Here is an 18,635-nt window from a genome sequence, read left to right as displayed (position 1 = left end):
AATATATCGTTTTTTCCTCAGAAAGTTTAACACAATGCAACATTCCAAAATAGAATTCTGACATCAAGAATTCCGTCTATAGTACATTTTAGTGCACCTGTCATTTTCTCAGTCTCTGTGTATGCATGGAGCAAGATATAGGCTCATGAATTTAAGAATGAGAGGATATCATGAGACAGCAATCTCCACCTACGGCCATACTACCTTGAAAGTGCCTGATCCCGTCAGATCTCGGAAGCTAAGCAGGGTGAGGCTTGATTAGTACTGGGTTGGGAGACTGCCTGGGAATACCAGGTGCTGTAGGTGTTTTTATTTTTCGCTTCCCTAATGAAAATATACATGGCATTCCTCGCAGCAAAAGAAAATGTTTCATTTCTTGCTACTTTTTCCCGCAGTGGCAAAGAAATATATCGTTTTTTCCTCAGAAAGTTTAACACAATGCAACCTTCCAAAATAGAATTCTGACATCAAGAATTCCGTCTATAGTACATTTGAGTGCACCTGTCATTTTCTCAGTCTCTGTGTATGCATGGAGCAAGATATAGGCTCATGAATTTAAGAATGAGAGGATATCATGAGACAGCAATCTCCACCTACGGCCCTACTACCTTGAAAGTGCCCGATCCTGTCAGATCTCGGAAGCTAAGCAGTGTGAGGCTTGATTAGTACCGGGTTGGGAGACTGCCTGGGAATACCAGGTGCTGTAGGTGTTTTTATTTTTCGCTTCCCTAATGAAAATATACATGGCATTCCTCGCAGCAAAAGAAAATGTTTCATTTCTTGCTACTTTTTCCCGCAGTGGCAAAGAAATATATCGTTTTTTCCTCAGAAAGTTTAACACAATGCAACCTTCCAAAATAGAATTCTGACATCAAGAATTCCGTCTATAGTACATTTGAGTGCACCTGTCATTTTCTCAGTCTCTGTGTATGCATGGAGCAAGATATAGGCTCATGAATTTAAGAATGAGAGGATATCATGAGACAGCAATCTCCACCTACGGCCATACTACCTTAAAAGTGCCCGATCCCGTCAGATCTCGGAAGCTAAGCAGGGTGAGGCTTGATTAGTACCGGGTTGGGAGACTGCCTGGGAATACCAGGTGCTGTAGGTGTTTTTATTTTTCGCTTCCCTAATGAAAATATACATGGCATTCCTCGCAGCAAAAGAAAATGTTTCATTTCTTGCTACTTTTTCCCGCAGTGGCAAAGAAATATATCGTTTTTTCCTCAGAAAGTTTAACACAATGCAACCTTCCAAAATAGAATTCTGACATCAAGAATTCCGTCTATAGTACATTTGAGTGCACCTGTCATTTTCTCAGTCTCTGTGTATGCATGGAGCAAGATATAGGCTCATGAATTTAAGAATGAGAGGATATCATGAGACAGCAATCTCCACCTACGGCCATACTACCTTGAAAGTGCCCGATCTCGGAAGCTAAGCAGGGTGAGGCTTGATTAGTACCGAGTTGGGAGACTGCCTGGGAATACCAGGTGCTGTAGGTGTTTTTATTTTTCGCTTCCCTAATGAAAATATACATGGCATTCCTCGCAGCAAAAGAAAATGTTTCATTTCTTGCTACTTTTTCCCGCAGTGGCAAAGAAATATATCGTTTTTTCCTCAGAAAGTTTAACACAATGCAACCTTCCAAAATAGAATTCTGACATCAAGAATTCCGTCTATAGTACATTTGAGTGCACCTGTCATTTTCTCAGTCTCTGTGTATGCATGGAGCAAGATATAGGCTCATGAATTTAAGAATGAGAGGATATCATGAGACAGCAATCTCCACCTACGGCCATACTACCTTGAAAGTGCCCGATCCCGTCAGATCTCGGAAGCTAAGCAGGGTGAAGCTTGATTAGTACCGGGTTGGGAGACTGCCTGGGAATACCAGGTGCTGTAGGTGTTTTTATTTTTCGCTTCCCTAATGAAAATATACATGGCATTCCTCGCAGCAAAAGAAAATGTTTCATTTCTTGCTACTTTTTCCCGCAGTGGCAAAGAAATATATCGTTTTTTCCTCAGAAAGTTTAACACAATGCAACCTTCCAAAATAGAATTCTGACATCAAGAATTCCGTCTATAGTACATTTGAGTGCACCTGTCATTTTCTCAGTCTCTGTGTATGCATGGAGCAAGATATAGGCTCATGAATTTAAGAATGAGAGGATATCATGAGACAGCAATCTCCACCTACGGCCATACTACCTTGAAAGTGCCCGATCCCGTCAGATCTCGGAAGCTAAGCAGGGTGAGGCTTGATTAGTACAGGGTTGGGAGACTGTCTGGGAATACCAGGTGCTGTAGGTGTTTTTATTTTTCGCTTCCCTAATGAAAATATACATGGCATTCCTCGCAGCAAAAGAAAATGTTTCATTTCTTGCTACTTTTTCCCGCAGTGGCAAAGAAATATATCGTTTTTTCCTCAGAAAGTTTAACACAATGCAATCTTCCAAAATAGAATTCTGACATCAAGAATTCCGTCTATAGTACATTTGAGTGCACCTGTCATTTTCTCAGTCTCTGTGTATGCATGGAGCAAGATATAGGCTCATGAATTTAAGAATGAGAGGATATCATGAGACAGCAATCAACACCTACGGCCATACTACCTTGAAAGTGCCCGATCCCGTCAGATCTCGGAAGCTAAGCAGGGTTGAGGCTTGATTAGTACCGGGTTGGGTGACTGCCTGGGAATACCAGGTGCTGTAGGTGTTTTTATTTTTCGCTTCCCTAATGAAAATATACATGGCATTCCTCGCAGCAAAAGAAAATGTTTCATTTCTTGCTACTTTCTCCCGCAGTGGCAAAGAAATATATCGTTTTTTCCTCAGAAAGTTTAACACAATGCAACCTTCCAAAATAGAATTCTGACATCAAGAATTCCGTCTATAGTACATTTGAGTGCACCTGTCATTTTCTCAGTCTCTGTGTATGCATGGAGCAAGATATAGGCTCATGAATTTAAGAATGAGAGGATATCATGAGACAGTAATCTCCACCTACGGCCATACTACCTTGAAAGTGCCCGATCCCGTCAGATCTCGGAAGCTAAGCAGGGTGAGGCTTGATTAGTACCGGGTTGGGAGACTGCCTGGGAATACCAAGTGCTGTAGGTGTTTTTATTTTTCGCTTCCCTAATGAAAATATACATGGCATTCCTCGCAGCAAAAGAAAATGTTTCATTTCTTGCTACTTTTTCCCGCAGTGGCAAAGAAATATATCGTTTTTTCCTCAGAAAGTTTAACACAATGCAACCTTCCAAAATAGAATTCTGACATCAAGAATTCCGTCTATAGTACATTTGAGTGCACCTGTCATTTTCTCAGTCTCTGTGTATGCATGGAGCAAGATATAGGCTCATGAATTTAAGAATGAGAGGATATCATGAGACAGCAATCTCCACCTACGGCCATGCTACCTTGAAAGTGCCCGATCCCGTCAGATCTCGGAAGCTAAGCAGGGTGAGGTTTGATTAGTACAGGGTTGGGAGACTGCCTGGGAATACCAGGTGCTTTTGGTGTTTTTATTTTTCGCTTCCCTAATGAAAATATACATGGCATTCCTCGCAGCAAAAGAAAATGTTTCATTTCTTGCTACTTTTTCCCGCAGTGGCAAAGAAATATATCGTTTTTTCCTCAGAAAGTTTAACACAATGCAACCTTCCAAAATAGAATTCTGACATCAAGAATTCCGTCTATAGTACATTTGAGTGCACCTGTCATTTTCTCAGTCTCTGTGTATGCATGGAGCAAGATATAGGCTCATGAATTTAAGAATGAGAGGATATCATGAGACAGCAATCTCCACCTACGGCCATACTACCTTGAAAGTGCCCGATCCCGTCAGATCTCGGAAGCTAAGCAAGGTGAGGCTTGATTAGTACCAGGTTGGGAGACTGCCTGGGAATACCAGGTGCTGTAGGTGTTTTTATTTTTCGCTTCCCTAATGAAAATATACATGGCATTCCTCGCAGCAAAAGAAAATGTTTCATTTCTTGCTACTTTTTCCCGCAGTGGCAAAGAAATATATCGTTTTTTCCTCAGAAAGTTCAACACAATGCAACCTTCCAAAATAGAATTCTGACATCAAGAATTCCGTCTATAGTACATTTGAGTGCACCTGTCATTTTCTCAGTCTCTGTGTATGCATGGAGCAAGATATAGGCTCATGGATTTAAGAATGAGAGGATATCATGAGACAGCAATCTCCACCTACGGCCATACTACCTTGAAAGCGCCCGATCCCGTCAGATCTCGGAAGCTAAGCAGGGTGAGGCTTGATTAGTACTGGGTTGGGAGACTGCCTGGGAATACCAGGTGCTGTAGGGGTTTTTATTTTTCGCTTCCCTAATGAAAATATACATGGCATTCCTCGCAGCAAATGAAAATGTTTCATTTCTTGCTACTTTTTTCCCGCAGTGGCAAAGAAATCTATCGTTTTTTCCTCTGAAAGTTCAACACAATGCAACCTTCCAAAATAGAATTCTGACATCAAGAATTCCGTCTATAGTACATTTGAGTGCACCTGTCATTTTCTCAGTCTCTGTGTATGCATGGAGCAAGATATAGGCTCATGGATTTAAGAATGAGAGGATATCATGAGACAGCAATCTCCACCTACGGCCATACTACCTTGACAGCGCCCGATCCCGTCAGATCTCGGAAGCTAAGCAGGGTGAGGCTTGATTAGTACTGGGTTGGGAGACTGCCTGGGAATACCAGGTGCTGTAGGGGTTTTTATTTTTCGCTTCCCTAATGAAAATATACATGGCATTCCTCGCAGCAAATGAAAATGTTTCATTTCTTGCTACTTTTTTCCCGCAGTGGCAAAGAAATATATCGTTTTTTCCTCTGAAAGTTCAACACAATGCAACCTTCCAAAATAGAATTCTGACATCAAGAATTCCGTCTATAGTACATTTGAGTGCACCTGTCATTTTCTCAGTCTCTGTGTATGCATGGAGCAAGATATAGGCTCATGGATTTAAGAATGAGAGGATATCATGAGACAGCAATCTCCACCTACGGCCATACTACCTTGAAAGCGCCCGATCCCGTCAGATCTCGGAAGCTAAGCAGGGTGAGGCTTGATTAGTACTGGGTTGGGAGACTGCCTGGGAATACCAGGTGCTGTGGGTGTTTTTATTTTTTGCTTCCCTAATGAAAATATACATGGCATTCCTTGCAGCAAATGAAAATGTTTCATTTTTTACTACTTTTTTCCCGCAGTGGCAAAGAAATATATCGTTTTTTCCTCAGAAAGTTCAACACAATGCAACCTTCCAAAATAGAATTCTGACATCAAGAATTCCGTCTATAGTACATTTGAGTGCACCTGTCATTTTCTCAGTCTCTGTGTATGCATGGAGCAAGATATAGGCTCATGGATTTAAGAATGAGAGGATATCATGAGACAGCAATCTCCACCTACGGCCATACTACCTTGAAAGCGCCCGATCCCGTCAGATCTCGGAAGCTAAGCAGGGTGAGGCTTGATTAGTACTGGGTTGGGAGACTGCCTGGGAATACCAGGTGCTGTAGGGGTTTTTATTTTTCGCTTCCCTAATGAAAATATACATGGCATTCCTCGCAGCAAATGAAAATGTTTCATTTCTTGCTACTTTTTTCCCGCAGTGGCAAAGAAATCTATCGTTTTTTCCTCTGAAAGTTCAACACAATGCAACCTTCCAAAATAGAATTCTGACATCAAGAATTCCGTCTATAGTACATTTGAGTGCACCTGTCATTTTCTCAGTCTCTGTGTATGCATGGAGCAAGATATAGGCTCATGGATTTAAGAATGAGAGGATATCATGAGACAGCAATCTCCACCTACGGCCATACTACCTTGTCAGCGCCCGATCCCGTCAGATCTCGGAAGCTAAGCAGGGTGAGGCTTGATTAGTACTGGGTTGGGAGACTGCCTGGGAATACCAGGTGCTGTAGGGGTTTTTATTTTTCGCTTCCCTAATGAAAATATACATGGCATTCCTCGCAGCAAATGAAAATGTTTCATTTCTTGCTACTTTTTTCCCGCAGTGGCAAAGAAATATATCGTTTTTTCCTCTGAAAGTTCAACACAATGCAACCTTCCAAAATAGAATTCTGACATCAAGAATTCCGTCTATAGTACATTTGAGTGCACCTGTCATTTTCTCAGTCTCTGTGTATGCATGGAGCAAGATATAGGCTCATGGATTTAAGAATGAGAGGATATCATGAGACAGCAATCTCCACCTACGGCCATACTACCTTGAAAGCGCCCGATCCCGTCAGATCTCGGAAGCTAAGCAGGGTGAGGCTTGATTAGTACTGGGTTGGGAGACTGCCTGGGAATACCAGGTGCTGTAGGGGTTTTTATTTTTCGCTTCCCTAATGAAAATATACATGGCATTCCTCGCAGCAAATGAAAATGTTTCATTTCTTGCTACTTTTTTCCCGGAGTGGCAAAGAAATATATTGTTTTTTCCTCTGAAAGTTCAACACAATGCAACCTTCCAAAATAGAATTCTGACATCAAGAATTCCGTCTATAGTATATTTGAGTGCACCTGTCATTTTCTCAGTCTCTGATTTAATTTCTCCATTTAAGGTAATTCTTCAAGAATGTATTTTTTTAACGGTCACAATAATACACTTATGCCTCCCATGTCATTTAGAAATATATCATACAGGCCTCAGAACACTCAGCATGTTATATGGTGAGCTTGTGGCTCACAGAGTTGGGGTGTGCAGTGTTCAAGCTGATACTTGGAAGAGATAGTGAGTTCAAATCCAAACAGGAGGAGGTTGAATATAGGCACCTCTGAAATTTTTTACTACTTTTTTCCCGCAGTGGCAAAGAAATATATCGTTTTTTCCTCTGAAAGTTCAACACAATGCAACCTTCCAAAATAGAATTCTGACATCAAGAATTCCGTCTATAGTACATTTGAGTGCACCTGTCATTTTCTCAGTCTCTGTGTATGCATGGAGCAAGATATAGGCTCATGGATTTAAGAATGAGAGGATATCATGAGACAGCAATCTCCACCTACGGCCATACTACCTTGAAAGCGCCCGATCCCGTCAGATCTCGGAAGCTAAGCAGGGTGAGGCTTGATTAGTACTGGGTTGGGAGACTGCCTGGGAATACCAGGTGCTGTGGGTGTTTTTATTTTTTGCTTCCCTAATGAAAATATACATGGCATTCCTTGCAGCAAATGAAAATGTTTCATTTTTTACTACTTTTTTCCCGCAGTGGCAAAGAAATATATCGTTTTTTTCCTCAGAAAGTTCAACACAATGCAACCTTCCAAAATAGAATTCTGACATCAAGAATTCCGTCTATAGTACATTTGAGTGCACCTGTCATTTTCTCAGTCTCTGTGTATGCATGGAGCAAGATATAGGCTCATGGATTTAAGAATGAGAGGATATCATGAGACAGCAATCTCCACCTACGGCCATACTACCTTGAAAGCGCCCGATCCCGTCAGATCTCGGAAGCTAAGCAGGGTGAGGCTTGATTAGTACTGGGTTGGGAGACTGCCTGGGAATACCAGGTGCTGTGGGTGTTTTTATTTTTTGCTTCCCTAATGAAAATATACATGGCATTCCTTGCAGCAAATGAAAATGTTTCATTTTTTACTACTTTTTTCCCGCAGTGGCAAAGAAATATATCGTTTTTTCCTCAGAAAGTTCAACACAATGCAACCTTCCAAAATAGAATTCTGACATCAAGAATTCCGTCTATAGTACATTTGAGTGCACCTGTCATTTTCTCAGTCTCTGTGTATGCATGGAGCAAGATATAGGCTCATGGATTTAAGAATGAGAGGATATCATGAGACAGCAATCTCCACCTACGGCCATACTACCTTGAAAGCGCCCGATCCCGTCAGATCTCGGAAGCTAAGCAGGGTGAGGCTTGATTAGTACTGGGTTGGGAGACTGCCTGGGAATACCAGGTGCTGTGGGTGTTTTTATTTTTTGCTTCCCTAATGAAAATATACATGGCATTCCTTGCAGCAAATGAAAATGTTTCATTTTTTACTACTTTTTTCCCGCAGTGGCAAAGAAATCTATCGTTTTTTCCTCTGAAAGTTCAACACAATGCAACCTTCCAAAATAGAATTCTGACATCAAGAATTCCGTCTATAGTACATTTGAGTGCACCTGTCATTTTCTCAGTCTCTGTGTATGCATGGAGCAAGATATAGGCTCATGGATTTAAGAATGAGAGGATATCATGAGACAGCAATCTCCACCTACGGCCATACTACCTTGAAAGCGCCCGATCCCGTCAGATCTCGGAAGCTAAGCAGGGTGAGGCTTGATTAGTACTGGGTTGGGAGACTGCCTGGGAATACCAGGTGCTGTGGGTGTTTTTATTTTTTGCTTCCCTAATGAAAATATACATGGCATTCCTCGCAGCAAATGAAAATGTTTCATTTCTTGCTACTTTTTTCCCGCAGTGGCAAAGAAATATATCGTTTTTTCCTCTGAAAGTTCAACACAATGCAACCTTCCAAAATAGAATTCTGACATCAAGAATTCCGTCTATAGTACATTTGAGTGCACCTGTCATTTTCTCAGTCTCTGTGTATGCATGGAGCAAGATATAGGCTCATGGATTTAAGAATGAGAGGATATCATGAGACAGCAATCTCCACCTACGGCCATACTACCTTGACAGCGCCCGATCCCGTCAGATCTCGGAAGCTAAGCAGGGTGAGGCTTGATTAGTACTGGGTTGGGAGACTGCCTGGGAATACCAGGTGCTGTGGGTGTTTTTATTTTTTGCTTCCCTAATGAAAATATACATGGCATTCCTTGCAGCAAATGAAAATGTTTCATTTTTTACTACTTTTTTCCCGCAGTGGCAAAGAAATATATCGTTTTTTCCTCAGAAAGTTCAACACAATGCAACCTTCCAAAATAGAATTCTGACATCAAGAATTCCGTCTATAGTACATTTGAGTGCACCTGTCATTTTCTCAGTCTCTGTGTATGCATGGAGCAAGATATAGGCTCATGGATTTAAGAATGAGAGGATATCATGAGACAGCAATCTCCACCTACGGCCATTCTACCTTGAAAGCGCCCGATCCCGTCAGATCTCGGAAGCTAAGCAGGGTGAGGCTTGATTAGTACTGGGTTGGGAGACTGCCTGGGAATACCAGGTGCTGTGGGTGTTTTTATTTTTTGCTTCCCTAATGAAAATATACATGGCATTCCTCGCAGCAAATGAAAATGTTTCATTTCTTGCTACTTTTTTCCCGCAGTGGCAAAGAAATATATCGTTTTTTCCTCAGAAAGTTCAACACAATGCAACCTTCCAAAATAGAATTCTGACATCAAGAATTCCGTCTATAGTACATTTGAGTGCACCTGTCATTTTCTCAGTCTCTGTGTATGCATGGAGCAAGATATAGGCTCATGGATTTAAGAATGAGAGGATATCATGAGACAGCAATCTCCACCTACGGCCATACTACCTTGAAAGCGCCCGATCCCGTCAGATCTCGGAAGCTAAGCAGGGTGAGGCTTGATTAGTACTGGGTTGGGAGACTGCCTGGGAATACCAGGTGCTGTGGGTGTTTTTATTTTTTGCTTCCCTAATGAAAATATACATGGCATTCCTTGCAGCAAATGAAAATGTTTCATTTTTTACTACTTTTTTCCCGCAGTGGCAAAGAAATATATCGTTTTTTTCCTCAGAAAGTTCAACACAATGCAACCTTCCAAAATAGAATTCTGACATCAAGAATTCCGTCTATAGTACATTTGAGTGCACCTGTCATTTTCTCAGTCTCTGTGTATGCATGGAGCAAGATATAGGCTCATGGATTTAAGAATGAGAGGATATCATGAGACAGCAATCTCCACCTACGGCCATACTACCTTGAAAGTGCCCGATCCCGTCAGATCTCGGAAGCTAAGCAGGGTGAGGCTTGATTAGTACCGGGTTGGGAGACTGCCTGGGAATACCAAGTGCTGTAGGTGTTTTTATTTTTCGCTTCCCTAATGAAAATATACATGGCATTCCTCGCAGCAAAAGAAAATGTTTCATTTCTTGCTACTTTTTCCCGCAGTGGCAAAGAAATATATCGTTTTTTCCTCAGAAAGTTTAACACAATGCAACCTTCCAAAATAGAATTCTGACATCAAGAATTCCGTCTATAGTACATTTGAGTGCACCTGTCATTTTCTCAGTCTCTGTGTATGCATGGAGCAAGATATAGGCTCATGAATTTAAGAATGAGAGGATATCATGAGACAGCAATCTCCACCTACGGCCATGCTACCTTGAAAGTGCCCGATCCCGTCAGATCTCGGAAGCTAAGCAGGGTGAGGTTTGATTAGTACAGGGTTGGGAGACTGCCTGGGAATACCAGGTGCTTTTGGTGTTTTTATTTTTCGCTTCCCTAATGAAAATATACATGGCATTCCTCGCAGCAAAAGAAAATGTTTCATTTCTTGCTACTTTTTCCCGCAGTGGCAAAGAAATATATCGTTTTTTCCTCAGAAAGTTTAACACAATGCAACCTTCCAAAATAGAATTCTGACATCAAGAATTCCGTCTATAGTACATTTGAGTGCACCTGTCATTTTCTCAGTCTCTGTGTATGCATGGAGCAAGATATAGGCTCATGAATTTAAGAATGAGAGGATATCATGAGACAGCAATCTCCACCTACGGCCATACTACCTTGAAAGTGCCCGATCCCGTCAGATCTCGGAAGCTAAGCAAGGTGAGGCTTGATTAGTACCAGGTTGGGAGACTGCCTGGGAATACCAGGTGCTGTAGGTGTTTTTATTTTTCGCTTCCCTAATGAAAATATACATGGCATTCCTCGCAGCAAAAGAAAATGTTTCATTTCTTGCTACTTTTTCCCGCAGTGGCAAAGAAATATATCGTTTTTTCCTCAGAAAGTTCAACACAATGCAACCTTCCAAAATAGAATTCTGACATCAAGAATTCCGTCTATAGTACATTTGAGTGCACCTGTCATTTTCTCAGTCTCTGTGTATGCATGGAGCAAGATATAGGCTCATGGATTTAAGAATGAGAGGATATCATGAGACAGCAATCTCCACCTACGGCCATACTACCTTGAAAGCGCCCGATCCCGTCAGATCTCGGAAGCTAAGCAGGGTGAGGCTTGATTAGTACTGGGTTGGGAGACTGCCTGGGAATACCAGGTGCTGTAGGGGTTTTTATTTTTCGCTTCCCTAATGAAAATATACATGGCATTCCTCGCAGCAAATGAAAATGTTTCATTTCTTGCTACTTTTTTCCCGCAGTGGCAAAGAAATCTATCGTTTTTTCCTCTGAAAGTTCAACACAATGCAACCTTCCAAAATAGAATTCTGACATCAAGAATTCCGTCTATAGTACATTTGAGTGCACCTGTCATTTTCTCAGTCTCTGTGTATGCATGGAGCAAGATATAGGCTCATGGATTTAAGAATGAGAGGATATCATGAGACAGCAATCTCCACCTACGGCCATACTACCTTGACAGCGCCCGATCCCGTCAGATCTCGGAAGCTAAGCAGGGTGAGGCTTGATTAGTACTGGGTTGGGAGACTGCCTGGGAATACCAGGTGCTGTAGGGGTTTTTATTTTTCGCTTCCCTAATGAAAATATACATGGCATTCCTCGCAGCAAATGAAAATGTTTCATTTCTTGCTACTTTTTTCCCGCAGTGGCAAAGAAATATATCGTTTTTTCCTCTGAAAGTTCAACACAATGCAACCTTCCAAAATAGAATTCTGACATCAAGAATTCCGTCTATAGTACATTTGAGTGCACCTGTCATTTTCTCAGTCTCTGTGTATGCATGGAGCAAGATATAGGCTCATGGATTTAAGAATGAGAGGATATCATGAGACAGCAATCTCCACCTACGGCCATACTACCTTGAAAGCGCCCGATCCCGTCAGATCTCGGAAGCTAAGCAGGGTGAGGCTTGATTAGTACTGGGTTGGGAGACTGCCTGGGAATACCAGGTGCTGTGGGTGTTTTTATTTTTTGCTTCCCTAATGAAAATATACATGGCATTCCTTGCAGCAAATGAAAATGTTTCATTTTTTACTACTTTTTTCCCGCAGTGGCAAAGAAATATATCGTTTTTTCCTCAGAAAGTTCAACACAATGCAACCTTCCAAAATAGAATTCTGACATCAAGAATTCCGTCTATAGTACATTTGAGTGCACCTGTCATTTTCTCAGTCTCTGTGTATGCATGGAGCAAGATATAGGCTCATGGATTTAAGAATGAGAGGATATCATGAGACAGCAATCTCCACCTACGGCCATACTACCTTGAAAGCGCCCGATCCCGTCAGATCTCGGAAGCTAAGCAGGGTGAGGCTTGATTAGTACTGGGTTGGGAGACTGCCTGGGAATACCAGGTGCTGTAGGGGTTTTTATTTTTCGCTTCCCTAATGAAAATATACATGGCATTCCTCGCAGCAAATGAAAATGTTTCATTTCTTGCTACTTTTTTCCCGCAGTGGCAAAGAAATCTATCGTTTTTTCCTCTGAAAGTTCAACACAATGCAACCTTCCAAAATAGAATTCTGACATCAAGAATTCCGTCTATAGTACATTTGAGTGCACCTGTCATTTTCTCAGTCTCTGTGTATGCATGGAGCAAGATATAGGCTCATGGATTTAAGAATGAGAGGATATCATGAGACAGCAATCTCCACCTACGGCCATACTACCTTGTCAGCGCCCGATCCCGTCAGATCTCGGAAGCTAAGCAGGGTGAGGCTTGATTAGTACTGGGTTGGGAGACTGCCTGGGAATACCAGGTGCTGTAGGGGTTTTTATTTTTCGCTTCCCTAATGAAAATATACATGGCATTCCTCGCAGCAAATGAAAATGTTTCATTTCTTGCTACTTTTTTCCCGCAGTGGCAAAGAAATATATCGTTTTTTCCTCTGAAAGTTCAACACAATGCAACCTTCCAAAATAGAATTCTGACATCAAGAATTCCGTCTATAGTACATTTGAGTGCACCTGTCATTTTCTCAGTCTCTGTGTATGCATGGAGCAAGATATAGGCTCATGGATTTAAGAATGAGAGGATATCATGAGACAGCAATCTCCACCTACGGCCATACTACCTTGAAAGCGCCCGATCCCGTCAGATCTCGGAAGCTAAGCAGGGTGAGGCTTGATTAGTACTGGGTTGGGAGACTGCCTGGGAATACCAGGTGCTGTAGGGGTTTTTATTTTTCGCTTCCCTAATGAAAATATACATGGCATTCCTCGCAGCAAATGAAAATGTTTCATTTCTTGCTACTTTTTTCCCGGAGTGGCAAAGAAATATATTGTTTTTTCCTCTGAAAGTTCAACACAATGCAACCTTCCAAAATAGAATTCTGACATCAAGAATTCCGTCTATAGTATATTTGAGTGCACCTGTCATTTTCTCAGTCTCTGATTTAATTTCTCCATTTAAGGTAATTCTTCAAGAATGTATTTTTTTAACGGTCACAATAATACACTTATGCCTCCCATGTCATTTAGAAATATATCATACAGGCCTCAGAACACTCAGCATGTTATATGGTGAGCTTGTGGCTCACAGAGTTGGGGTGTGCAGTGTTCAAGCTGATTCTTGGAAGAGATAGTGAGTTCAAATCCAAACAGGAGGAGGTTGAATATAGGCACCTCTGAAATTTTTTACTACTTTTTTCCCGCAGTGGCAAAGAAATATATCGTTTTTTCCTCTGAAAGTTCAACACAATGCAACCTTCCAAAATAGAATTCTGACATCAAGAATTCCGTCTATAGTACATTTGAGTGCACCTGTCATTTTCTCAGTCTCTGTGTATGCATGGAGCAAGATATAGGCTCATGGATTTAAGAATGAGAGGATATCATGAGACAGCAATCTCCACCTACGGCCATACTACCTTGAAAGCGCCCGATCCCGTCAGATCTCGGAAGCTAAGCAGGGTGAGGCTTGATTAGTACTGGGTTGGGAGACTGCCTGGGAATACCAGGTGCTGTGGGTGTTTTTATTTTTTGCTTCCCTAATGAAAATATACATGGCATTCCTTGCAGCAAATGAAAATGTTTCATTTTTTACTACTTTTTTCCCGCAGTGGCAAAGAAATATATCGTTTTTTTCCTCAGAAAGTTCAACACAATGCAACCTTCCAAAATAGAATTCTGACATCAAGAATTCCGTCTATAGTACATTTGAGTGCACCTGTCATTTTCTCAGTCTCTGTGTATGCATGGAGCAAGATATAGGCTCATGGATTTAAGAATGAGAGGATATCATGAGACAGCAATCTCCACCTACGGCCATACTACCTTGAAAGCGCCCGATCCCGTCAGATCTCGGAAGCTAAGCAGGGTGAGGCTTGATTAGTACTGGGTTGGGAGACTGCCTGGGAATACCAGGTGCTGTGGGTGTTTTTATTTTTTGCTTCCCTAATGAAAATATACATGGCATTCCTTGCAGCAAATGAAAATGTTTCATTTTTTACTACTTTTTTCCCGCAGTGGCAAAGAAATATATCGTTTTTTCCTCAGAAAGTTCAACACAATGCAACCTTCCAAAATAGAATTCTGACATCAAGAATTCCGTCTATAGTACATTTGAGTGCACCTGTCATTTTCTCAGTCTCTGTGTATGCATGGAGCAAGATATAGGCTCATGGATTTAAGAATGAGAGGATATCATGAGACAGCAATCTCCACCTACGGCCATACTACCTTGAAAGCGCCCGATCCCGTCAGATCTCGGAAGCTAAGCAGGGTGAGGCTTGATTAGTACTGGGTTGGGAGACTGCCTGGGAATACCAGGTGCTGTGGGTGTTTTTATTTTTTGCTTCCCTAATGAAAATATACATGGCATTCCTTGCAGCAAATGAAAATGTTTCATTTTTTACTACTTTTTTCCCGCAGTGGCAAAGAAATCTATCGTTTTTTCCTCTGAAAGTTCAACACAATGCAACCTTCCAAAATAGAATTCTGACATCAAGAATTCCGTCTATAGTACATTTGAGTGCACCTGTCATTTTCTCAGTCTCTGTGTATGCATGGAGCAAGATATAGGCTCATGGATTTAAGAATGAGAGGATATCATGAGACAGCAATCTCCACCTACGGCCATACTACCTTGAAAGCGCCCGATCCCGTCAGATCTCGGAAGCTAAGCAGGGTGAGGCTTGATTAGTACTGGGTTGGGAGACTGCCTGGGAATACCAGGTGCTGTGGGTGTTTTTATTTTTTGCTTCCCTAATGAAAATATACATGGCATTCCTCGCAGCAAATGAAAATGTTTCATTTCTTGCTACTTTTTTCCCGCAGTGGCAAAGAAATATATCGTTTTTTCCTCTGAAAGTTCAACACAATGCAACCTTCCAAAATAGAATTCTGACATCAAGAATTCCGTCTATAGTACATTTGAGTGCACCTGTCATTTTCTCAGTCTCTGTGTATGCATGGAGCAAGATATAGGCTCATGGATTTAAGAATGAGAGGATATCATGAGACAGCAATCTCCACCTACGGCCATACTACCTTGACAGCGCCCGATCCCGTCAGATCTCGGAAGCTAAGCAGGGTGAGGCTTGATTAGTACTGGGTTGGGAGACTGCCTGGGAATACCAGGTGCTGTGGGTGTTTTTATTTTTTGCTTCCCTAATGAAAATATACATGGCATTCCTTGCAGCAAATGAAAATGTTTCATTTTTTACTACTTTTTTCCCGCAGTGGCAAAGAAATATATCGTTTTTTCCTCAGAAAGTTCAACACAATGCAACCTTCCAAAATAGAATTCTGACATCAAGAATTCCGTCTATAGTACATTTGAGTGCACCTGTCATTTTCTCAGTCTCTGTGTATGCATGGAGCAAGATATAGGCTCATGGATTTAAGAATGAGAGGATATCATGAGACAGCAATCTCCACCTACGGCCATTCTACCTTGAAAGCGCCCGATCCCGTCAGATCTCGGAAGCTAAGCAGGGTGAGGCTTGATTAGTACTGGGTTGGGAGACTGCCTGGGAATACCAGGTGCTGTGGGTGTTTTTATTTTTTGCTTCCCTAATGAAAATATACATGGCATTCCTCGCAGCAAATGAAAATGTTTCATTTCTTGCTACTTTTTTCCCGCAGTGGCAAAGAAATATATCGTTTTTTCCTCTGAAAGTTCAACACAATGCAACCTTCCAAAATAGAATTCTGACATCAAGAATTCCGTCTATAGTACATTTGAGTGCACCTGTCATTTTCTCAGTCTCTGTGTATGCATGGAGCAAGATATAGGCTCATGGATTTAAGAATGAGAGGATATCATGAGACAGCAATCTCCACCTACGGCCATACTACCTTGAAAGCGCCCGATCCCGTCAGATCTCGGAAGCTAAGCAGGGTGAGGCTTGATTAGTACTGGGTTGGGAGACTGCCTGGGAATACCAGGTGCTGTGGGTGTTTTTATTTTTTGCTTCCCTAATGAAAATATACATGGCATTCCTTGCAGCAAATGAAAATGTTTCATTTTTTACTACTTTTTTCCCGCAGTGGCAAAGAAATATATCGTTTTTTTCCTCAGAAAGTTCAACACAATGCAACCTTCCAAAATAGAATTCTGACATCAAGAATTCCGTCTATAGTACATTTGAGTGCACCTGTCATTTTCTCAGTCTCTGTGTATGCATGGAGCAAGATATAGGCTCATGGATTTAAGAATGAGAGGATATCATGAGACAGCAATCTCCACCTACGGCCATACTACCTTGAAAGCGCCCGATCCCGTCAGATCTCGGAAGCTAAGCAGGGTGAGGCTTGATTAGTACTGGGTTGGGAGACTGCCTGGGAATACCAGGTGCTGTGGGTGTTTTTATTTTTTGCTTCCCTAATGAAAATATACATGGCATTCCTTGCAGCAAATGAAAATGTTTCATTTTTTACTACTTTTTTCCCGCAGTGGCAAAGAAATATATCGTTTTTTCCTCAGAAAGTTCAACACAATGCAACCTTCCAAAATAGAATTCTGACATCAAGAATTCCGTCTATAGTACATTTGAGTGCACCTGTCATTTTCTCAGTCTCTGTGTATGCATGGAGCAAGATATAGGCTCATGGATTTAAGAATGAGAGGATATCATGAGACAGCAATCTCCACCTACGGCCATACTACCTTGAAAGCGCCCGATCCCGTCAGATCTCGGAAGCTAAGCAGGGTGAGGCTTGATTAGTACTGGGTTGGGAGACTGCCTGGGAATACCAGGTGCTGTGGGTGTTTTTATTTTTTGCTTCCCTAATGAAAATATACATGGCATTCCTTGCAGCAAATGAAAATGTTTCATTTTTTACTACTTTTTTCCCGCAGTGGCAAAGAAATCTATCGTTTTTTCCTCTGAAAGTTCAACACAATGCAACCTTCCAAAATAGAATTCTGACATCAAGAATTCCGTCTATAGTACATTTGAGTGCACCTGTCATTTTCTCAGTCTCTGTGTATGCATGGAGCAAGATATAGGCTCATGGATTTAAGAATGAGAGGATATCATGAGACAGCAATCTCCACCTACGGCCATACTACCTTGAAAGCGCCCGATCCCGTCAGATCTCGGAAGCTAAGCAGGGTGAGGCTTGATTAGTACTGGGTTGGGAGACTGCCTGGGAATACCAGGTGCTGTGGGTGTTTTTATTTTTTGCTTCCCTAATGAAAATATACATGGCATTCCTCGCAGCAAATGAAAATGTTTCATTTCTTGCTACTTTTTTCCCGCAGTGGCAAAGAAATATATCGTTTTTTCCTCTGAAAGTTCAACACAATGCAACCTTCCAAAATAGAATTCTGACATCAAGAATTCCGTCTATAGTACATTTGAGTGCACCTGTCATTTTCTCAGTCTCTGTGTATGCATGGAGCAAGATATAGGCTCATGGATTTAAGAATGAGAGGATATCATGAGACAGCAATCTCCACCTACGGCCATACTACCTTGACAGCGCCCGATCCCGTCAGATCTCGGAAGCTAAGCAGGGTGAGGCTTGATTAGTACTGGGTTGGGAGACTGCCTGGGAATACCAGGTGCTGTGGGTGTTTTTATTTTTTGCTTCCCTAATGAAAATATACATGGCATTCCTTGCAGCAAATGAAAATGTTTCATTTTTTACTACTTTTTTCCCGCAGTGGCAAAGAAATATATCGTTTTTTCCTCAGAAAGTTCAACACAATGCAACCTTCCAAAATAGAATTCTGACATCAAGAATTCCGTCTATAGTACATTTGAGTGCACCTGTCATTTTCTCAGTCTCTGTGTATGCATGGAGCAAGATATAGGCTCATGGATTTAAGAATGAGAGGATATCATGAGACAGCAATCTCCACCTACGGCCATTCTACCTTGAAAGCGCCCGATCCCGTCAGATCTCGGAAGCTAAGCAGGGTGAGGCTTGATTAGTACTGGGTTGGGAGACTGCCTGGGAATACCAGGTGCTGTGGGTGTTTTTATTTTTTGCTTCCCTAATGAAAATATACATGGCATTCCTCGCAGCAAATGAAAATGTTTCATTTCTTGCTACTTTTTTCCCGCAGTGGCAAAGAAATATATCGTTTTTTCCTCAGAAAGTTCAACACAATGCAACCTTCCAAAATAG

The 18,635-nt window shown here is 41.6% G+C and overlaps 40 non-coding genes and 4 pseudogenes across 40 annotated transcripts; all 44 read left to right on the top strand.

Annotated features, from left to right (window-relative positions):
• Positions 1 to 187: 187 nt before the first annotated feature.
• Positions 188 to 306, top strand: LOC142479766 (5S ribosomal RNA). Its single transcript, XR_012794435.1, has one exon. It is a non-coding gene; the product is annotated as a 5S ribosomal RNA (ribosomal RNA).
• Positions 307 to 591: 285 nt separating this feature from the next.
• LOC142480517 (5S ribosomal RNA) lies at positions 592 to 710 on the top strand (annotated as a pseudogene).
• A 285-nt stretch (positions 711 to 995) lies between these two features.
• LOC142480201 (5S ribosomal RNA) lies at positions 996 to 1,114 on the top strand. The gene has a single exon (XR_012794856.1). It is a non-coding gene; the product is annotated as a 5S ribosomal RNA (ribosomal RNA).
• Positions 1,115 to 1,399: 285 nt separating this feature from the next.
• On the top strand, positions 1,400 to 1,508 carry LOC142480567 (5S ribosomal RNA; annotated as a pseudogene).
• Positions 1,509 to 1,793: 285 nt separating this feature from the next.
• LOC142480277 (5S ribosomal RNA) lies at positions 1,794 to 1,912 on the top strand. Its single transcript, XR_012794930.1, has one exon. It is a non-coding gene; the product is annotated as a 5S ribosomal RNA (ribosomal RNA).
• Positions 1,913 to 2,197: 285 nt separating this feature from the next.
• LOC142480253 (5S ribosomal RNA) lies at positions 2,198 to 2,316 on the top strand. The gene has a single exon (XR_012794907.1). It is a non-coding gene; the product is annotated as a 5S ribosomal RNA (ribosomal RNA).
• Positions 2,317 to 2,601: 285 nt separating this feature from the next.
• On the top strand, positions 2,602 to 2,721 carry LOC142480197 (5S ribosomal RNA). Its single transcript, XR_012794852.1, has one exon. It is a non-coding gene; the product is annotated as a 5S ribosomal RNA (ribosomal RNA).
• A 285-nt stretch (positions 2,722 to 3,006) lies between these two features.
• On the top strand, positions 3,007 to 3,125 carry LOC142480599 (5S ribosomal RNA). The gene has a single exon (XR_012795093.1). It is a non-coding gene; the product is annotated as a 5S ribosomal RNA (ribosomal RNA).
• A 285-nt stretch (positions 3,126 to 3,410) lies between these two features.
• LOC142480548 (5S ribosomal RNA) lies at positions 3,411 to 3,529 on the top strand (annotated as a pseudogene).
• A 285-nt stretch (positions 3,530 to 3,814) lies between these two features.
• Positions 3,815 to 3,933, top strand: LOC142479912 (5S ribosomal RNA). The gene has a single exon (XR_012794577.1). It is a non-coding gene; the product is annotated as a 5S ribosomal RNA (ribosomal RNA).
• A 285-nt stretch (positions 3,934 to 4,218) lies between these two features.
• On the top strand, positions 4,219 to 4,337 carry LOC142480887 (5S ribosomal RNA). Its single transcript, XR_012795370.1, has one exon. It is a non-coding gene; the product is annotated as a 5S ribosomal RNA (ribosomal RNA).
• A 286-nt stretch (positions 4,338 to 4,623) lies between these two features.
• Positions 4,624 to 4,742, top strand: LOC142479826 (5S ribosomal RNA). Its single transcript, XR_012794494.1, has one exon. It is a non-coding gene; the product is annotated as a 5S ribosomal RNA (ribosomal RNA).
• A 286-nt stretch (positions 4,743 to 5,028) lies between these two features.
• LOC142480348 (5S ribosomal RNA) lies at positions 5,029 to 5,147 on the top strand. Its single transcript, XR_012794997.1, has one exon. It is a non-coding gene; the product is annotated as a 5S ribosomal RNA (ribosomal RNA).
• A 286-nt stretch (positions 5,148 to 5,433) lies between these two features.
• On the top strand, positions 5,434 to 5,552 carry LOC142480886 (5S ribosomal RNA). The gene has a single exon (XR_012795369.1). It is a non-coding gene; the product is annotated as a 5S ribosomal RNA (ribosomal RNA).
• A 286-nt stretch (positions 5,553 to 5,838) lies between these two features.
• On the top strand, positions 5,839 to 5,957 carry LOC142480189 (5S ribosomal RNA). The gene has a single exon (XR_012794845.1). It is a non-coding gene; the product is annotated as a 5S ribosomal RNA (ribosomal RNA).
• A 286-nt stretch (positions 5,958 to 6,243) lies between these two features.
• On the top strand, positions 6,244 to 6,362 carry LOC142480885 (5S ribosomal RNA). The gene has a single exon (XR_012795368.1). It is a non-coding gene; the product is annotated as a 5S ribosomal RNA (ribosomal RNA).
• Positions 6,363 to 7,038: 676 nt separating this feature from the next.
• LOC142480335 (5S ribosomal RNA) lies at positions 7,039 to 7,157 on the top strand. The gene has a single exon (XR_012794985.1). It is a non-coding gene; the product is annotated as a 5S ribosomal RNA (ribosomal RNA).
• Positions 7,158 to 7,444: 287 nt separating this feature from the next.
• Positions 7,445 to 7,563, top strand: LOC142480323 (5S ribosomal RNA). Its single transcript, XR_012794973.1, has one exon. It is a non-coding gene; the product is annotated as a 5S ribosomal RNA (ribosomal RNA).
• A 286-nt stretch (positions 7,564 to 7,849) lies between these two features.
• On the top strand, positions 7,850 to 7,968 carry LOC142480312 (5S ribosomal RNA). Its single transcript, XR_012794962.1, has one exon. It is a non-coding gene; the product is annotated as a 5S ribosomal RNA (ribosomal RNA).
• Positions 7,969 to 8,254: 286 nt separating this feature from the next.
• On the top strand, positions 8,255 to 8,373 carry LOC142480300 (5S ribosomal RNA). The gene has a single exon (XR_012794951.1). It is a non-coding gene; the product is annotated as a 5S ribosomal RNA (ribosomal RNA).
• Positions 8,374 to 8,659: 286 nt separating this feature from the next.
• On the top strand, positions 8,660 to 8,778 carry LOC142481022 (5S ribosomal RNA). Its single transcript, XR_012795500.1, has one exon. It is a non-coding gene; the product is annotated as a 5S ribosomal RNA (ribosomal RNA).
• A 286-nt stretch (positions 8,779 to 9,064) lies between these two features.
• On the top strand, positions 9,065 to 9,183 carry LOC142479758 (5S ribosomal RNA). The gene has a single exon (XR_012794427.1). It is a non-coding gene; the product is annotated as a 5S ribosomal RNA (ribosomal RNA).
• A 286-nt stretch (positions 9,184 to 9,469) lies between these two features.
• LOC142480287 (5S ribosomal RNA) lies at positions 9,470 to 9,588 on the top strand. Its single transcript, XR_012794940.1, has one exon. It is a non-coding gene; the product is annotated as a 5S ribosomal RNA (ribosomal RNA).
• Positions 9,589 to 9,875: 287 nt separating this feature from the next.
• Positions 9,876 to 9,994, top strand: LOC142480588 (5S ribosomal RNA). Its single transcript, XR_012795082.1, has one exon. It is a non-coding gene; the product is annotated as a 5S ribosomal RNA (ribosomal RNA).
• A 285-nt stretch (positions 9,995 to 10,279) lies between these two features.
• Positions 10,280 to 10,398, top strand: LOC142480547 (5S ribosomal RNA; annotated as a pseudogene).
• A 285-nt stretch (positions 10,399 to 10,683) lies between these two features.
• LOC142479797 (5S ribosomal RNA) lies at positions 10,684 to 10,802 on the top strand. Its single transcript, XR_012794465.1, has one exon. It is a non-coding gene; the product is annotated as a 5S ribosomal RNA (ribosomal RNA).
• Positions 10,803 to 11,087: 285 nt separating this feature from the next.
• LOC142480884 (5S ribosomal RNA) lies at positions 11,088 to 11,206 on the top strand. Its single transcript, XR_012795367.1, has one exon. It is a non-coding gene; the product is annotated as a 5S ribosomal RNA (ribosomal RNA).
• A 286-nt stretch (positions 11,207 to 11,492) lies between these two features.
• On the top strand, positions 11,493 to 11,611 carry LOC142479824 (5S ribosomal RNA). The gene has a single exon (XR_012794492.1). It is a non-coding gene; the product is annotated as a 5S ribosomal RNA (ribosomal RNA).
• Positions 11,612 to 11,897: 286 nt separating this feature from the next.
• Positions 11,898 to 12,016, top strand: LOC142480275 (5S ribosomal RNA). The gene has a single exon (XR_012794928.1). It is a non-coding gene; the product is annotated as a 5S ribosomal RNA (ribosomal RNA).
• A 286-nt stretch (positions 12,017 to 12,302) lies between these two features.
• LOC142480883 (5S ribosomal RNA) lies at positions 12,303 to 12,421 on the top strand. The gene has a single exon (XR_012795366.1). It is a non-coding gene; the product is annotated as a 5S ribosomal RNA (ribosomal RNA).
• A 286-nt stretch (positions 12,422 to 12,707) lies between these two features.
• Positions 12,708 to 12,826, top strand: LOC142480188 (5S ribosomal RNA). Its single transcript, XR_012794844.1, has one exon. It is a non-coding gene; the product is annotated as a 5S ribosomal RNA (ribosomal RNA).
• Positions 12,827 to 13,112: 286 nt separating this feature from the next.
• Positions 13,113 to 13,231, top strand: LOC142480882 (5S ribosomal RNA). The gene has a single exon (XR_012795365.1). It is a non-coding gene; the product is annotated as a 5S ribosomal RNA (ribosomal RNA).
• A 676-nt stretch (positions 13,232 to 13,907) lies between these two features.
• On the top strand, positions 13,908 to 14,026 carry LOC142480264 (5S ribosomal RNA). The gene has a single exon (XR_012794917.1). It is a non-coding gene; the product is annotated as a 5S ribosomal RNA (ribosomal RNA).
• Positions 14,027 to 14,313: 287 nt separating this feature from the next.
• LOC142480251 (5S ribosomal RNA) lies at positions 14,314 to 14,432 on the top strand. The gene has a single exon (XR_012794905.1). It is a non-coding gene; the product is annotated as a 5S ribosomal RNA (ribosomal RNA).
• A 286-nt stretch (positions 14,433 to 14,718) lies between these two features.
• On the top strand, positions 14,719 to 14,837 carry LOC142480240 (5S ribosomal RNA). The gene has a single exon (XR_012794894.1). It is a non-coding gene; the product is annotated as a 5S ribosomal RNA (ribosomal RNA).
• Positions 14,838 to 15,123: 286 nt separating this feature from the next.
• On the top strand, positions 15,124 to 15,242 carry LOC142480228 (5S ribosomal RNA). The gene has a single exon (XR_012794883.1). It is a non-coding gene; the product is annotated as a 5S ribosomal RNA (ribosomal RNA).
• Positions 15,243 to 15,528: 286 nt separating this feature from the next.
• LOC142481021 (5S ribosomal RNA) lies at positions 15,529 to 15,647 on the top strand. The gene has a single exon (XR_012795499.1). It is a non-coding gene; the product is annotated as a 5S ribosomal RNA (ribosomal RNA).
• A 286-nt stretch (positions 15,648 to 15,933) lies between these two features.
• LOC142479756 (5S ribosomal RNA) lies at positions 15,934 to 16,052 on the top strand. Its single transcript, XR_012794425.1, has one exon. It is a non-coding gene; the product is annotated as a 5S ribosomal RNA (ribosomal RNA).
• A 286-nt stretch (positions 16,053 to 16,338) lies between these two features.
• Positions 16,339 to 16,457, top strand: LOC142480217 (5S ribosomal RNA). Its single transcript, XR_012794872.1, has one exon. It is a non-coding gene; the product is annotated as a 5S ribosomal RNA (ribosomal RNA).
• Positions 16,458 to 16,744: 287 nt separating this feature from the next.
• Positions 16,745 to 16,863, top strand: LOC142480206 (5S ribosomal RNA). The gene has a single exon (XR_012794861.1). It is a non-coding gene; the product is annotated as a 5S ribosomal RNA (ribosomal RNA).
• Positions 16,864 to 17,149: 286 nt separating this feature from the next.
• Positions 17,150 to 17,268, top strand: LOC142480195 (5S ribosomal RNA). The gene has a single exon (XR_012794850.1). It is a non-coding gene; the product is annotated as a 5S ribosomal RNA (ribosomal RNA).
• Positions 17,269 to 17,554: 286 nt separating this feature from the next.
• Positions 17,555 to 17,673, top strand: LOC142480183 (5S ribosomal RNA). The gene has a single exon (XR_012794839.1). It is a non-coding gene; the product is annotated as a 5S ribosomal RNA (ribosomal RNA).
• A 286-nt stretch (positions 17,674 to 17,959) lies between these two features.
• LOC142481019 (5S ribosomal RNA) lies at positions 17,960 to 18,078 on the top strand. Its single transcript, XR_012795498.1, has one exon. It is a non-coding gene; the product is annotated as a 5S ribosomal RNA (ribosomal RNA).
• A 286-nt stretch (positions 18,079 to 18,364) lies between these two features.
• Positions 18,365 to 18,483, top strand: LOC142479755 (5S ribosomal RNA). The gene has a single exon (XR_012794424.1). It is a non-coding gene; the product is annotated as a 5S ribosomal RNA (ribosomal RNA).
• Positions 18,484 to 18,635: the final 152 nt, after the last annotated feature.

This window comes from Ascaphus truei, unplaced genomic scaffold (assembly GCF_040206685.1).
Source record: "Ascaphus truei isolate aAscTru1 unplaced genomic scaffold, aAscTru1.hap1 HAP1_SCAFFOLD_242, whole genome shotgun sequence".
NCBI classification, from domain to species: Eukaryota; Metazoa; Chordata; class Amphibia; order Anura; family Ascaphidae; genus Ascaphus; species Ascaphus truei.
This window is presented reverse-complemented; position numbering and strand designations above follow the sequence as displayed.